This window comes from Callorhinchus milii, unplaced genomic scaffold (assembly GCF_018977255.1).
Source record: "Callorhinchus milii isolate IMCB2004 unplaced genomic scaffold, IMCB_Cmil_1.0 Scaffold32, whole genome shotgun sequence".
Classification (NCBI taxonomy): Eukaryota; Metazoa; Chordata; class Chondrichthyes; order Chimaeriformes; family Callorhinchidae; genus Callorhinchus; species Callorhinchus milii.
The window spans coordinates 95,754-114,194 of record NW_024704773.1 but is presented as its reverse complement, the minus strand read 5'-3'; the positions used below and the strand labels follow the sequence as shown (position 1 = coordinate 114,194).

At 42.2% G+C, this 18,441-nt stretch overlaps 1 long non-coding RNA gene across 1 annotated transcript; it reads right to left on the bottom strand.

Annotated features, from left to right (window-relative positions):
• Positions 1 to 13,370: 13,370 nt before the first annotated feature.
• Positions 13,371 to 17,155, bottom strand: LOC103182847. The gene is made up of 3 exons (XR_488358.2): positions 16,980 to 17,155; positions 14,861 to 15,088; positions 13,371 to 14,231 (listed from the first exon to the last, which is right to left on the bottom strand). It is a non-coding gene; the product is annotated as an uncharacterized LOC103182847 (long non-coding RNA).
• Positions 17,156 to 18,441: the final 1,286 nt, after the last annotated feature.

Here is an 18,441-nt window from a genome sequence, read left to right as displayed (position 1 = left end):
TGCCATATTCACGATGATGCTCCTGTCACAGACTAGTTGGGCTGTACAATAATAATCCTTGCATTTGATACAGCGCTTTATCTCGTCTTTGAGACGTCTCAAAGCGCGTCACAGAATTTACTGTAAAGTGAATTGACTGTGTATATTTGTGGGCGAAACGCGGCAGCCAATTGCGCACAGCAGTGTCCCACAAACAGTCATGGATTGAGCGACCATTTTTTTTTAAGGAATGATTACCCCCAGAAAAGTGATCCGCCAATCGACTAACAACCGAGTTCCTACTTACTGCTAGGTAAACAGAGGTGTGTGGAGTAAGGAAACTAGCCCAATGTTCTGCCCTCCCGGGAAGAAAACCCAGGTCTCTTGCTTTTGAAGCGAGTGGGCTAACCACTGAGCTACAGGACTCCTCAATGTGGAGCCTTATCACAATGTTGAGTCGTCCCAAAAATGCTTCACGGGATATAGTGTAAAATGGAATTACTCAATTCTGTGGCAAAATGGGGCAGCCAATTTGCGCACAGCAATTGTATGGCCTGTTTCGGTGCTCCACAATCTATACAATGTAGTGTAACACATGAAGAATGGCCACTTGAGCAAGCCCGCAAATAGTGACCAGTGGAACAATACCCACTCATCATGTGGCAATGGCTTCAGGGCATTTAGCAAGTGTCTAGAGAGGAGTGATTTTGAAAGGAGGAGAAAATGCCTATCACAAAAACTATCACAAAAAATTCTCCATGTAGTGCATAGTTATAATAATAATATAGTTAGTGTGATTCATGAATAATAATAATAATCCTTGTATTTGATATAGCACCTCATGTCTTTCATACATCTCAAAGGATACGTATCCTTCACAGGATATACTGTAAAATGGGGTGACTTTGTATTTTGTGGGGGAAACACACAGCAGTATCCCACAAACAGTCGTGGATTGAGTGATCAAATTATTATTATTTTTTAATTGAAGAGATTATTACCCTCAGAAAAGCGATCCGCCAGTTGACTGATGAGCAGGTTCCTACTTACTGCTAGGAAAACAGAGGCATATGGAGTCCTGTAGCTCAGTCGTTAGAGAATTTGCCTCAGAAGCAAGGGACCTGTGTTCGACTCTCAGCAGGGTGAAAAGTTGGGCAAGTTTCCTTACTCCACACGCCTCTGTTTACCGGGCAGTAAGTAGGAACCCGGTTGTTAGTCAATTGGCAGATAGCTTTTCCATGGGTAATAATTTCTTCCCCCAAAAAAATAATAAATTGGTTACTTAATCCATGACTGTTTGTGGGACACTGCTGTGCGCAGTTGGCTGCCATGTTTCGCCCACAAAATATACAGTCAGTTCACTTTACATTATATTCTGTGAAGCCCTTTGAGATGTCATGATAAGGTGCTATATCAAATGCAAGGATTATTATTATTATTAAGCAAACTTGCCAGGGCATTGAACCCAGGTGCTCTAACCACTAAGCTACAGGACGCCAGGGGAATAACTGTCCCAAATACATTTGTTTCCTACGAAATATTCTTCCACTCAGAAAAAAATATGTAACACTTAACTAGAAAATCCCGATTTCTCATCAGTCTGCAGTAGATGGTAGTTTATTGCCTCCACTGAGCAGTAACTTTATGATCCTACTCCTGCAGACGGGGGAAAACATTTCTCCTGCGTGCTTCACTATAGCACGCGATTTGTGCTCGATTTAACACAGTTACGAACACATTTATGCAATTTACCGCAGGGAAATAAGACATCTATTTAAAATAATTACAGGATTGCTGATTGTGTCTTTTTTTGGACATTTATGCATTAAAGAAATATCGCAAATTAAACTTTGGATTTTAAACACCGCCGAGATGTATTTTTTCTACAAACGTGGAAGCAATAGACTGGACGTCAATGTCTGTGAGACTTAACCTGGTCTGATTATTGCTTCAGTGGATTAATGATCTCTCTGTCTCTCTATCTGCCGATCTGTACTTACTTAAATAATTTCAGCAAATAAGAGTATCGCTCTCGGTGGTGGGGAACATTCAATTCAGTATCTCAGATGATTCATTTGGTTCATTTTATACCGAAATCAGATCAATCAATAATAGCACATACTATTTTGATATATTATTTGCAAACTATTTTACATATGCACATATGTTACAATACTATTTCGCCTGACACTGACTTATTGTCATAAGTTATTGCACTTCCTGCTAAAGTTGTTTTGCATTGAATGCAATGTACATAATATCTTACCGTAAAGCTGGGTTGATCTCTAGCACGTCAGAAATAAGGAGGGCGAGGGGTTCGAGCATGCTTAAAAATAATACACTATTGTAACCCAAAATGTTTAGTTACAGAAGCGACTTGGATACTCAATGGATAGTTTATGCTGCCTCTAGCGGTGCTTCTGAAGGAAGTAAGGGGTTTCCTGTTTTTTGAATCCAGGCTGCAGACTGGCAGAGAAAACAAATTAACATTAACCTATCGAAACAATAACCAGACCAGGCTAGAAATTAACACCCAATCGATTACAGGCTCGTTTTTTTTTTTTAAAATTTGTAATTCAAAATTGAAATTGCACTATTTTGTTAACATTTAGAAGATGAGTCCTGGACCTGCAGTCAGTAACACTCGCGCCAACATCTGGACTTGGCTTTATTTGCCAATTAAAATAAAACAGAGTAAGGTGCAAAAGGTCCACAAAGGGCGATCGCCTTTGTCAAACAAAAGGACCGTTGCTTGTTTGATAGCGAAATATATCATGTTTCAAGTTGTCTGTCCATTCATATTTGCATTATCCCCTCTCCCACAAGACAGTAAACCATAATGTGCAGTCAGCACAAATAATCAAAAATATAGCTCATAGGGCAGGGGGTTTATGCACATTTTTAAAAAAAGAACCTTGCAAATGAATCGTGATGAGATGTGTTTTAAAATCGTGCTACAAACTAAAGACTGGCGTGTTCAGTGTGTAATAGTTGTGTAGCATTTATATTAATATTCAATTGAATCACACGATCCTGAAGATTGGACACATAGTGCAAGAGGGAAGGGGAGTTTGGTCGCATTTCCAGAAGTTTGTCTATTCCAGCAAACCAATGTCCAATGTCATTGCAAGAAAGGAACTGTAAACTACAGGAAGGCTTTTTATTTGTCAGTTAAACATCAACAAGAGTGGCCTGATCTGAATGATATCTTTACGTACATCTCACAAGGCACTGTGATACCCTGATGATTCACCAATTCTCATTCATATCAGTAGAGATTAGAGATAGGTTACCTTCCTCGGCCTCATTTCAAAAAGCAAAATTATAACAATTAATGTCAGGGTTTATGGTGATGCTTGTGTGTGCGGGACTGTTAAATAACTTTGCTTTTAATTGTTCAAGGACAGATTCCCGAGCAATATAGTTTGTTGAAAAAGTGGTGATGCAACCTGTCATTGATGCAAAATATTAGAGATCCCTGTTTCAATATTCTAAATTTCCCAAACATAAAATTTGAATGGCAGATTTCTGATTTTTTAAAGCAAATATAGTTTTGGAATACAAGGTTCTCTTATGAACCTTTAAGATTATGGATCAGTGTTTGTAATATCATTGCCTTTTTTTCCATTGCTTTAAGAAAGAAAGCATCTACATTTTTGACATGACTAGATTATGTTAATCACAATATTTTGATGCAGAATTTACCAAGTATGTTATTTACTCCCCAAATCCTGAACCAATGGATCAAAGCACACATAATAAATAGTTACTTTGAAACATACAGTGTGCTCTTTAATAAATAACTATCCTCCTGTGGTGTGAGATGCCAATAATAATAATAATCCTTGCATTTGATTTAGCGCCTTATCACGTCTTCAAGACATCTCAACGCACTTCACAGTAAAGTTAATGGACGTATATTTTGTGGACGAAAATTGGGATCTCCTTGGAGCTGAGCTGGCTCCAAAGTGATGCATTTGGTAACAAAATATTGGAATGGAGTCAACCCTCTGTGGTGGTCTAGGTAGTCTGCTTCCTCAGCTCGGTCTGAGGTAGGTGGGTCTCCCTGTGGGAGGACCACAGTCCAGTCAGACTGGCTCATCTCCAGGACTTGGCAGAACAAACCTGCCAGGGGGTTCAGGGACTCTTCCCACTCAGCTCCTGTTTACCCAGCAAGTCATAACCCAAAGGTTGTGGGTGGTTCTAGCTGGACAAGCAGTAGGAAAGCTTGCCAGCCAGTACTCTCAATTGTAAGCTGGTTGGATTTAGCTGATCAAACTCCAGTAATATCCCATCAAGTCTTGGCCTCTTACCAACTTGTGTTTAATACTTGGCATTAGGTAATATGTCAGCATTAGATAAGCAGGGTGCATCCCTTTGGGAGAGAGAGAACACATTCCATTCCAGACATTGACATTTCCATGGGTAAGTGACATATGTGTAAATTTGCTTAACTTGCATACTCTTAAGCATGGTGATCTGGTTTCTGCAGGTGCCTGACACCTGGCTAACCAAAAGAAAATCTAGTTTGAATGTTTTTGAAAATAAACAGAAAACTCCCACTCCTGAAGACAGCACTCTGGCCCTGCCACATGTTTCACTTGGTTCAACAAAAAAAACTATTCTGCAAAAATAAAAGTTGAAAGCTCCTCACAACTAATTTACCCATAAGCTGAGTATTGCTCCATCACAATGGGACACCCAACTAGAAGATTCACTGGAGCCTCATTACCATTAAACAGCCCAAAAAATGATCATCACACACTTCACAAAATGACAATGGAGGAATGGACAAAACAGAGTTTCTGTCTATTTTGCCCAGCTCCGCCATTCACACCGCAGGCCACTGAGACACTCATACACGCATTCATAATATTCAGGCTTGACTATACAAACTCCCTGCTTGTCGGCCTCCCCAACTCCTCCCTCCAAAGGTTGCAGACCATCCAGAACTCTGCAGCCCATATCCTCTCCTGCACCAGGCCCTGTGATCCTATCACCCCCATCCTCGCCCGACTCCACTGGCTTCCCATCACACAGAGAATACAGTTCAAGATCCTGCTCCTCACCTTTAATACCCTCCATGGCCTTGCTCCCCCCTACCTCTGTGATCTCCTAAGGTCCTACCAACTTGCCCACTCCCTCCACTCAGTAGCCTTCGGTCTGCTTCACATCCTCTGCCTCGCATCCCCCCCACCCCACCATTGGGGGCGAGCCTTCAGCAACTCTGCCCCCAACCTCTGGGACTCCATCTCGCAATACCTCCACCTTGCCCCCTCTCTTGCCTCCTTCAAGACCCATCTCAAAACCCTCCTTTTCAACCGTGCCTTCGATCACACTCCTTCCTCCTCTGCCCTCCACCCTCTCCATTCCTAACCCCCAGCTCGGGTCCTAAACACTGATTGTCCAGCACCTTGGGACGTCCTCCTGACGTGAAACATGCTATAAAAATGTAATTTTGTTGTTGTTATTTGACCTTAACTTTCCATAATATCTATTTTACTGACTTCCATCACAGCATCAAGCTGTTTCTTAAATATGTTCAGCAACCTAGTCTCCACCATTCTTTCCCAGTAGCCACTCAATTGTTAATTAATAATCCTTGCATTTGATATAGCACTTTTCACATCGGGAGGACGTCCCAAAGCGCTTCACAGAACACACTGTAAAGTGAATTGATTGTATATTTGTGGGTGAACTCGGCAGCCAATTGCGCAAAGCAATGTCCCACAAACAGTCGTAGATTGAAAATGACCAATTTATTATTGTTTTTTTTTGGAGGGATTATTATTAGGCATTTGGAGTAAGGAAACTTGCCCAAGGTTTCGCCCTGCCTGGAATTGAACTCGGGTCTCTCGCTTGCAAAGCGAGTGCTCTAACCACTGAGCTGCAGGACTCCACAATTACCTCTCTATAAATAAATACTTCCCAGATGTCTATCCTAAAACATTTCCTTCACAACCTGCAATCTGTGCACTCTTGTCCTGTTGCCTTGGAGTATCTGAGAGTATTGTTTTGTGCTTACTTTCTCAATAAGGTTCTCTCTCATTTTTTTATTCACGTTCTTTTTTGGGGGAATAAGTAGGATCTCCTTGGGACTGACCTCGGAAAAATTATAACTTATCGCAACAATGAGATTAGATTTATAACTGAGTAAATTACAAATACTTTACTCTTAATCAACTTTGATTTGTATCAGTTCAAAGCTATTTATATTAAATCAAAGTTAATAAATTAATGTATTAATATAAGATATCAGCCAAGTGGGGAAACATTCTGTTGAGTGTTACACACATCATCATCGACAATAACTTCTATTCATTATTGTTGTTAGGCCCCATACTAATATCCTAATGGAGCTTTAGTCATAAGAATTTATTTTTCAAAACAGAAACAATAAACATCTTTCACTTGGACAAAGTTAGAAAATGTTCACCAAGTAAGCAAGATTGCTCCCTTGTCTCAACTTGCCTACATTTGTACGGGGAGAAAAGTGTAGGGAGCTTGTGATGCTGGATTCCAGATGATGTCATATCTCCAGGTGAGATTGAGTCAAGTTGCAAAGTGGTTAGTACAGTCAAAGAAACACAGAAAACAAGAAAAGGTCATTCAGTCCTACTGTTCTACCAATCAACTCCGTTCTACCAGTTTATTAAATCTTGGCAGAGCTTGGCACTGCCCTTTCACCAACAACAGCAAATTACATTTGTGTTGCGTCGTTCACGTCGGGAGGATCACTACCTTATACCACTCCTACCCAACTGGCTGTCTATATCGTTTTAAACATCCTTAGTGTTTCTGCCTCTACTGCTTTCTGGAGAGAGCAGTCCATATCTTTACAACCCTCTATGTGGAGGGTTGACCTGACCTTCCAGTCATAACCTGGGATCAATGAATCTTACAAACCAGATTCTATACCAAAGCTAAAATGTTTTATTTTATCTCCACACATCTTTATCTCCACAAGCATTTCAAAATAATAATAATAATCATTTAATACAAAGCCTTTCTCATCAGGAGAATGACCCAAATCAGTTCACAGGATTTACTGCGTATTTGTAAGTAAATGGGGCAGCCCAATTGTGCACAGCAATGACCCACAAACAGCCATGGAACAAATTACCAATTTTATTTGGGGGATTGTTGGCAGGACTTCAGGTGAAACTCCCTTCTCTTCTGGAATAGTGTCATGGGATCTTAAAGGTCTACCTGATTAGGCAGATGAGGCCGTCGATTTAATGGCTCATCTGAAGAATGGCACCGCGAACAACACAACATTCCCCAGCACTGCATTGGAGGGTCCGCTTACAGTATATGAGCTCAAGTCCCAACGTGCGGCTTGAACCCACAACCCCTAACCCACAGGCGAGAGTGCTATCACTGAGCAAGGCACATTAATAATAATAATAATCCTTGCATTTGATATGGTGTCTTATCACATCATTGAGGCATCTCAAAGTGCTTCACAGAGTTTACTGTAAAATGACTTGACTGTATATTTTGTTCGTGAAATGCGGCAGCCAATACCGCACAGGAGTGTCCCACAAACAGTCATCCTGCCTGGACCTTCTGATTTTATCAGACTGTCACTGTGTATAAAAGAAGCTGCTGCAGCATTACATAGAGAGTAATATTTTATTCAGAACTTGTTGAGTTCAGTGTAATATAGACTTAAACCTGGGTTTGTAATATTTTATCAACGGCTGCAATAGATTGGAGAGAAGCTTAAAGGAAGAGAAGGTCCCATTCATGAACTACTGAATTAAAAACTTGTTTTGTGGCAAGGATTCATCAAATTATGCAGTATCATAGTTTGTTGAATTCATTTGAAAAGATGAAAGCAAAGCTTGTTTGATTTTGAAAAGCATGTTTAGTAAGCTCATCTCAAGGTGATATGTTGTCATTAATCAAGGTGAGTTGTCTTTAATTGAGGTTGAGGTTGTCGAATCCAAAATCAAGGGAATTCGCTCCGCGGTCACTTCCCCTCCAACATCCACCCACCCCCTCCCTCCCACACTCCGACTCCTACCCATCCTCCCCTACACACTTTCGTACCCGTTTCCCCACCCTCTGTCACCAAACTCATCCTATCCCTGAAACCCACCACCTGCTCTCTTGACCCCATCCCCACTCCACTCCTTATCTCCCAGCTCCACCTCCTTGCCCCACATATCACAGACATCGTCAACCTGTCCCTCTCCTCTGGCTCTATTCCCATTCTCTTAAAAACTGCCACCATCACTCCGCACCTCAGGCGCTGACAGCATCAGCATCCAAGGCTGCACTCTCCACCTCTCAAAGCCAGTCAGGAACCTCGGGGTTCTGTTCGACCCTGAGCTGTCCTTTCTCCCTCATATCCGCGCTACAACTGGCACCGCCTTCCACCACCTCCGGAATATCGCCAGACTACGGCACTACCTCACCCCTCACGCTGCTGAAACTCTGGTCCACGTCTTTATCACCTCAAGGCTGGACTATAGGAATTCTCTTCTCGCCGGCCTTCCCGGCACCTCCCTCCACAAGCTGCAGGTCATTCAGAACTCTGCAGCTCGTGTACTGTCCCGCACCAGGACCACATCACTCCCACCCTCGCTCGCCTCCACTGGCTCCCCATCCCCCAGAGGATCGAATTCAAGATCCTCATCCTCACCTACAAGGCCATTCACGGCCTTGCTCCCTCCTACTTCTCTGACCTACTATCCCCCTACCTACCTGCCCGTACCCTCCGTTCCTCTGGCTCCGGTTTGCTCCACATCCCCCGCCCCAACCGCCCTACCATCGGTGGCCGGGCCTTCAGCCTCTCAGCCCCGAGGCTCTGGAACTCTATCCTCCAGTACCTTCGCCTTGCCTCCTCCCTTTCCTCCTTCAAGGCCGGTCTCAAGACCTTTCTCTTTGACCGTGCCTTCAGCTCCCCTCTCGACTCTCTACCCCCTCCTCGCTCCCTCCCTTCCCACCCCTCACCCTGACCATTTCCCCCCNACTCGGGTCCTGACCCAACTGTACAGCGCCTTGGGACGTCCTCCCGACGTGAAAGGCGCTCTATAAATGGAATCTTGTTGTTGTTGTTGTTGTTTGCCAAAGCAAAAGTGTTATTCTCCTCTCTGATATTTGATGTCTCTTCATTGGAAAAAGAAAGACACACAACCACGGTAATTTAAATACAGTTTCTTTAATAGAGTAAAAACACGACATGTTTTATACTGCATCATGCACAATATGAAATGATTTATCTCTGCATTGATCTTCATAACTCAAAAAGCAGATTGCTAAACATTGTAAAAATACTCCTATAGAAAGTGATAATATGACCAGTTAGTGCTTTGCTGCTAGAAAAAGTGCCTTGAAATGCAAACCCCCATAATATGACTCACACAATAGCTACTTTGGAGAACAACAGAGCCCACAGAACCACAACCCAGCAAGAGGAGGCCAGAATGGGAGCAGAGAAGCATACGTTAGTGGAAGAAAAGTTGAAAAATAATTGGACACTATTTTATTGAAAAAAAACTTCCCTGGAAGCAGACCACTTTGTTTCTTAATAAGTATGCGGCAATCATGTCATGATGTTTAATCCTCCATTAAAGATGCCATCCTACATCAGCTACACAAAGTGCCTCCCATGCCACTGCCAACAAAGCAAATAGACTAATCCCAGTATACAACCCACCATCAATATCAATTTGGCTCATTAAATACTTTTTGGGGTTCAATTGAATCCCAATACTTGAAGATATTGCTCAAAACACATTACTATGACACCAACAAACTTAATCCACCAATATCATCTCCCTCCGCCATCAAGTAATAATAATAACTCTTACATTTGATATGGTGCCTCTCCTATCTGGAAGATGTCACAAAGCGCTTCACAAGATATAGTGTAAAGTGGAGTGACAACAACAACAACTTGCCCTTGTATAGCGCACTCCACACAGGGTAGCGTCTCAGAGAGCTTAATAGTGGCAGAGCCTGATTCCGAGCCAGTGGGGGGAGGTGGCTGTAACTACGGCGAAAAGGAAGCTTTTCAGGCAGGACTTGAAAAAGGGGAGAGAAGTGGTAAGGCGGAGGGATAGAGGGAGAGTTTTCCAGAGTTTGGGGGCATAGCGGCTGAAAGCGCGACCTCTGATTGCGGAACAGAGGATGTGAGGGTCAAGCAGGAGGCCGGTGCCAGTCGAGTGGAGACGCCGGGAGTTGGAATGGGGAGTGAGGAGGTTGGAGAGGTAGGAAGGTGCCAGGGAGTGAAGGGATTTGAACACGAGTGTGAGGATCTTGAAGTCGATCCGTTCAGTGATAGGGAGCCAGTAGAGCCTGGTCAGATAATAATAATAATCCTTGCAATTGATATAGCGATTTTCACATCTTCTAGATGTCTCAAAGCGCTTCACAAACTATACTGTAAAGTAAATTGACCGTATATTTGTGGGCAAAATCTGGTGAGATCTGGTGAAATATGGGTACGGAGTTTGGTCCGGGTCAGTATGCAGGCAGCAGAGTTCTGAATGAGCTGGATATTTTGAATAGTGGAGCTGGGGAGACCGGCGAGGAGTGTGTTTTACTAATCCTGATAAGAGGTGACAAATAAGGTCACCTTAAGGTCATGAGGGTTTTGGCTGGATTTGGCGTCCATAAGCGAATGGAATCAAAATGCATAAGGATTTTCCAAAAATATGTACAAACATAAACTTTAAAACCCCATTAAAAGTATCAGAGTAAAAGAAAAAGGAGCTGACAATTTTACAACACTCTAATCATAACAAAAGATCTCAAAGTGTTCCACAGGTAATTACTGTCAAGTAAGTGACTGTTTTTGTGGATCAAAATAGCACTCATTTGTAACATTAATTTTCCTTCTAGCAGAGACAGTTAAAGGGAGATTTAATAGAGGTATTCAAAATTATGCGGAGTTTTGACGGAGTAAATAAGGAGAAACTATTTCCATAGGCATGTGGGTCGGTAACCAGAGAACATAGATTTAAGATAATTGGCAAAAGAACCAGAGGGGAGATAAGGAGAAATTTTTTACCCAGCGAGTTGTTACAATCCTGGTATGGACTGCCTGAAAGGGTGGTGGAAGCAGATTCAATAATACATTTCAAAAGGGAATTGGATTTACTTGAAAAGGAAAAAATTACAAGGCTATGGGGAATACGCAGGGGAGAGGTACTAGTTGGATAGCTCGTTCAAACAACCGGCACAGACACAATGGACCGAATGGCCTCCTTCTGTGCTATAAGGTTCTATGATTCTTGTGCTAGCAAGGTCCCACAAACAGCCATGAGGTGAATCATCAATTAATGTAGAGGATCACTGGCCAGGACACTGGGGGAAAACAGACAATGTCATTGCAAAGATGGAATTTTGCTTATTGGTACAGATAAGGGCTACAAATTAATTGGGAATTTCCCACACAATGTATGGAATGGTCTGAACCTTTCTATGAGGTTACTGTCTTGTGAAACTATTAGTCATCTTTCTCCACACTGAGCAATTTATATACTATTACTCTGCTGCTAAAAAGAAAACACTCAGTCATGTGATGCTCTACACCTTCTGGTTAAACATCACAACAAGCTTTATTGCTCTTTCACCTAAATTACGAAACAGCTAACGTACACTGTGGGCGCAACACATGACACCATGAAGAGCCGAAAACTCCTTTTTAAAAACAAAAATATTAGTGATTTAGTAGATAGCATGAACAATAATAAATGGCTGGCAGTGAGTTTAAAGCTGCAATTCAACCTCAGGGTTTTGCTGACATTCATAAACTGCTGAATGTTTTTTTCCCACTCATGGCTTATGATCTCATCAAAGGCCCTTGATTGAATTACAGCACTTGTCAGCTATCTGCTATTCCATATAATCTTCACAAAATCACGAGAGGTTCCGATGAATGAAGCCTTTTGGACTCATTTGATCTCATCCTTCCCGAACACCATACTATCACATTCCATGACAGTTAGTTAGTTGTTAAATAAGTCCAGTTTCCTGGCCTCTGCTTTCTTTCAGGTAACAAACTTCAGGTATGGATTACTCTCTGCATAAAGAATTGCTAAAATTGTCCTTCACTACCCTGAATCCATGCTTGCTTGTCCTGTTGCCTTGGTGTATCTGAAAGTATAGCTTCTGGATTCATTTTCTCAATCAGCGAGAACACAGAACTGTGACAAACTGTGTGATATAGTATGTTGTTAACTCTCGTTGGGGGAACTATGAACATCCTGTTAGAAATAGTTACTTAGGCACAGATTGAAAAAGCAAAGGTTATAGTGAGATTCATTAATACAGTATTGTAATAATTCAGAGTTTGCATCAGGAAACTGCTGGTAACTGGCACATTAGTGGAAGAAATAGGGATCCTGGGCATCTACTTATAGTGCTATGGACCAGGGCTCTTGTGAATTGGCTGTGGCATATTACAAGACAGGATTCCCTGTTGGTGATCCTGAGCCACTATTGGTGAATCCCATTCGGAACTGGAAAAACTATTGCTATCCATTTGCCTGGTCCCTGTGTGTAACAAAATAAAAATGACTTTATTTCTCCTTCGATGCAATGCACTGAGAGAGACAAGAAAATGGCATGTTCACACTGAAGCTGAGGGGACTGAGGACCAATTTTGTTGAGATCCTGAACATGCCAGGAGGATTCTCACTTCATGGCTGTTTGTTGGACATTGCTGTGCGCAAAATTGGCTGCCGTATTTGTGTACAAATTACACAACTGCTACACTTTAGAGTAAATCTTGTGAATTGCTTTGAGACATCCTCCTGACATGAAAAGTGCTTTATCAAATGTAAGGATTATTATTGGAATAATATCAGTATTCACAGATTGGAAACCAAATCTGCAAGTGATATTGTTATCTGTTTTGCAGGGCAAAGGGGATATTGAGCAATGCTCTTGTGACAGTGGTAGCTTGGTCCTTTCCTGGAGTTGCTTGCCTAGAGTCAGGAGGAATATTTCACGTAAAAATTTTTGATTTTCTCTGGGGAGGTTTGCCACTCCATAGCCAGCACCAGCAGATGTGTGTGTGTGGTTGCTGCAGTGCAGGGAATCTTTGGGGAGAATCTTGATGGGCCTCTGTGCCTTTTTCACTCTCTCATTTATGTATTTCCCAGTACAGTAAAATTATTTTACTCAGATGATAATCAACAGCTGGAACAGGCTGCCAGGAATGGTGGATGCAGCTACGACATTGGGCTCATTTAAAAAGCAGCTTGATACTGTGGAGACGATATGGTGGGTGCTTTAGAAGGATGAGATTGGATGGGCCAAAGGGCCTCCTTCATCCAGACTTATCTTGTGATCTTGTGAATAGCACTAGGCATAAATGTAACTTTAGCAGCACCTCAATGGAAATTATGCAGAAACAAAAAGAAACCATCTTATATAAGTACAGTAGTTTATTGTTGTACATTACTTGGGTATGCAACTTTTTTCCAAAATGTGCTTACAGTAAATCATGTCAAGAACTTTGAGAAATGCTCCAGACTTGAAAGGAGCTATATCAAATGCAAGGATTATTGTTATATTATTAAAATGGAATCAACAACCATGTCCATTTTCAGTGTACATATGCTGGTTGGCATTAGGTTCTGTTGTGTTCTCTTTGTTTTTACAGCTGAGTCGTAATTTTTTTCAGCTCCATCCTGTGCATTGCAGTGACCAGAGCCATTTTTGTATACTTAGAAGACATCAGGAAGAGGAATTCGTTGGTGATGAGACCTTATCTGTGGCCACCCAGGGCAGGGAATTCACCACTTTGTGACCGAAGCGAATGGGATCATGCCTTGCGGTGCCTCGCTGGAGGTACCACATGCTTCGCTGAGGATCTGGCATTTGTACAAAATAGATATAGCCTCTGGAATATCTCTTCCTCCAATGCACCAGAGCTTTGCAGAGGAGGCCAAAGACCTTCTGAAGCAGAATATAGATAACTGTTATGCCAATGTGCCTCCGCAACTACCAGATACCCAGTGAAATAGGTCACCTGCTTAATAGCATGCAGTTGAGCTTTGCACAGTTGACAAAGCTGATGGGGCTCTTTAGTGATTCTGTCCCATCACATCCACTGGTATAAGCACACCAGTATCACTCCTCCATCTTGCTCTGGGATACACCCGGCCTGAATTTCTTGGGGTCATCTGGAAATCGTTGTGTGGCGGCTTAGGGCCAGGAAATTATGTCATCTGTGGCTGGGGAGGAACCCCGCTGAGAACCATCCTCCCAAAGCTTGGCAAGGCGAACCTCTCAAACATGAAACATAGAAGAGTATTAGTGTTTTCCTTAGAGCCATGCATCCTGTACTCTATTTTGTACATTTCTTTGCACGGAATCACAAATTTAAGGCAGACATTTGAGATATTTCTACTTATTTTGGCTGTCGCGTTTCGCCCATGGAACAAACAGTCACTACACTTTACAGTATATTCAGTGAAGCGCTTTGAGACGTCTCGAAGCTGTGATAAGGCACTCTATCAAATGCAAGGGTTATGATTATTATTGAAGTCTAATATCTGGTGATTTCTATAGGTTTCCTTAATGAGGAACATTTAATTATGTTCAGGCTCAATTATTTCAATGCCCTACTCGACAAATTCCTTAGGAAAGAATCCAAGTGAAATTTCCTTCTAGTCTGCAGCACCATGTTATACCAACCCACAAAAACTCCGGTAGATTAAAAGTGATTGCTTTGAATTGGATATCCCATCATTCAGTGTATTGTATATCTGGTTTCCTTATTAAGGAATCCTATTATACATTGCTGCACATTGAACCCACATCACCTGTAAAATTGCATAAATTACAGTGGATTACAGCAGGCATAAGTACAATTATAAATCTTATTACTTTTTTTACACTAAATAATGTTATTTACCTGCAATATTTTTCTAGTTGTCAAAGTAAAAGATGTACATTCTTCTCAATTATGTCTCCAGTGTCCTCCTTTCTTCCTTGCAGTGAGTCCTTCAAACCCATTTCATTTGCATTTTATATTTCTTCAGCCTGGCAGATACATAAAGGGTGCAACACCAACTTGCTTCAAGGTTGGAGGCAGGCAAGAAATTTTAACAATGATCATGTGGATGATGTCTTCTCCTGGAGCCTTTACAAAAATGCATTTACATCCCTTTTGTACACATAATACCATTTGATGAACATCATTCAAAATATTGCACAACTATATTCCAATAATGGACAACTGGTTTGTAGAACACACTACAGTATTCAACATTGTGTTCTCACAATGAATATTCATAATGTTTGCATCCGTATCAGTACAGCTCAGTTACTTTTTATAGTGCAGAATTTTGCATAATACAACGACTGACTTTCACGCCATTGACTTTCTACCACCGCCAGCCACCATTTGATTAAGTCATGGACTGGATGTGACTTTACTCGGGTTGAGGATGCCTTGTAATGATTTAAGAATTGCAGTGTTACCGCAGTGTTACCTGGAGCATCAAGACCATCCACACTTTCATTACGTTCAGGTTCGAATATTCCAATACCCTGTTACTGAACACTTCAGATACACACGCTTGCAGACTATACAGAACTCTGCAACCCATGTCCTCTCCCATACACCAGGCTCTGTGGGCCTATCACTTACATCTTCACTGGGGTCCACTGGTTTCCCATTCCCCAGCAGATGGAATTCAAGTTTCTCCAATCCCCACTGTACCTCTGCAACCTCCTTCAAAAACCCACTGCTCAGGCCGCGCTCTCTGCTCAGCAAACATTGGACTGCTTCATGTCCTCCATCTGATCAATCCCCCTTTGGTGGGTGAGCTTTCAGCCATTCTGCCCTCGTTCTTTGGGTCTCCAACATGGGGTCCCTCTTCCTTGCCTCTCCCTCCCCTCCTTCAAACCACACCTACTTTTCAACCACACTTTCAGCTACCTTTCTCCCCACTCTCCTCAGTTCCTCCCAAGTTTTGGTTATCACTCAGCTGTGTGATGAACTTTGAGATGTCCTCCTAACCTAAAAGGCACTATTTAGATGAGAATTGTTCCTGTTAAAATTATCTGTCCCCAAAGAATTGGTTTTACGGGGCTAAAGGTTTGCTCATAGTTCAAACTATCCTGTAAAATGCGACGTGCCGTTGTTAATGCCATGTTGCATTTGTACACCTATATGGAAATTGGTATTTAATTTGCGTGTTGTGCTAACCATATGTAAATGCACGTGCATAGTGGGGGTTTCTATTAATTCTGCAGTGAACAACCACTGAAAAGAATTTCAGGAGATTCTGTATCCCTTTACATTTATTCTTATAACAGAATTAAGGACAAGTGAAACCCTTCTCTACAAGTCAGTTTGCACATGGTTAGCTTAACCTGCAAATTACACCTCATTATTTGTATGGCATTAGGTGAGCATTGGTCCCATCCATTGTGTATAAAGATGTCACTTTCCTCCCACACAACTGCAATCACAATCAAACAACCTCTACCTCTGATGGCAGTCATTTTTAATACAGCTCCTGTCATTGACCATTATCCAGACCATAACAGTGCACTTCACTTAGACATATCTCGGAACCCTGCTTTATTTATGGTTTCTTGAGGGCATTTGCAGTTGAGGTTTTGAGCGCTTCAGCTGCAACTGCAGCTGCCCTAGTTTATGTGGTAAAGTACACAGTGTGCCAGGATGCACAGAGTATATTCTATCTTAGAAAGCATAATCATCCTATCGAATGCAGTTATTAATTTTAAATCAAAATAGTTATTTTATTGAACATTCCCATGCCCCCCCCACATACCCTGTGGACAGTTAAGACATTCAGAGGAGCGAGCAGCTGTGCCAATGCACTGGGAGGTGTGAGGAGGATCAGGGGGGCCGGGGGGTGGGGGGCACATGGTGGGGAGGGAAGACACATCAAAAATCCATAAGACCCATCCGCACTCCACCTCCCACCCCCAAAAAAATAAATAAATAAATGTATACAGACATTGAAAACAGGACAGCATTCAGACAATGAGGGCTCTACCTTTGCATCTTGATTGTAAAATCTTGGCTTTTGCTTTTCTTCAAGGAATTGTCCAGAATTAAACCACTGGCATAAATGTCTTTCACAATTTGGCGAGAGAGAGAGAGAGAGAGACGTTCACCAAGTAGCAAGTGAAGCAGTAGCAACATCAGGGCTACCCAAAAGACAGTTGGAACCACGTGACTGATTCAAATTGAAAGGAAACAAGAATTTTATTTGCTGATTAATCCATTATCACTGGCCAAGTTCAAGAGCAACGTTGAAAAAAAAACCCACACGTTGGCTCAAACCACAGTTTGAATAAAAACAAATGATACAGCAGGGGTTTTTTTTTGAAGTAGCGGCAGCAGCAGCAGCATGAAAATAAAATTACGTGTTGCTCCCCGGACAAGGATGCTGCTTGGGAGGAAGGGAAAGACCGGAACGGAGTGGATACAGTGCCTGCAACATGGCTCGTTTTATTTTGTTCTTCTGTAATTTATCATCACCCAAATTTTGATACTTTTTGCAAATGAGCTCAAGATGAGTATTTATAAACTCTGTCGGGGAGAAGGTGGAAAGCTCTTAATTTTACCCCCTCTGTGTCCTCTTTCTTTCCCTTCCCCACCACCGATTATTTAATACCACATTAGTAAACAGTATTGACACATACTTTGCAATTATCCACATGCCAAATGGACTGAACAACGACAACAAGTATTTATTCGTGTAGCATAAAGTCTTGGAGCACTTCCCAATGACGGTGTCAGATTCTCAGCGAGGGGGAAAGGGGAAGTGACCGTAGGTGCGGTTAAACAAGTAGGTTTTTAGGCAGGATTTGAAGGCAAATAAAGACAGGGTGAGACAGGGACACGGATGGACTGGCTCTGTGGGAAAGTAGGTCATTTCTTGAATGACCCTGTGAATGGTTCTTGAGCTCCCCCATAATTGGCTCTCAAAATTTACCACCCCAGAGCCTGATAATCGGTTGAGCGAAAGCTCCGAGCAGCAAATCATCGACCAGGCGTCACCCTCGCCTATGATAGCCAAATCACCACCTGAATCCTGTCCTCCTCTTTAAGCCCTCAAAAAGCTTTTAAATGCACAGAGGGTTTAAGACCAAATTAGGCACCGGTGTAAATTAGTGCCTCCCCTACCATGAGTTGGCCTCCATTTTCCCTGAAAATCTCTAGTCCTTTCGGGGAGCCAGTCCAATAGAATAGTAGGGGGAGGAAGTTCGAAAGGTTAGGGTCTGGACAGCAAGGAGGGAAGTGGGGCAATTTTCATTCATTCAAAACAAAACAGGAAGTCAGAGTGGGTAGCTCCTCAAGCTGCCTGCATTAAGACCAGATGACACGAAACCTGGAGGCAAAAACTAGGACTTTTGCACTAAGCATCAGGTCTTTCCAGCCAGACTCGTCCAGAGTTCACAGGGAAAGGCTCTCATAGGTGAAAGTGGATGCCTTTAACCTTCTGGGCACTA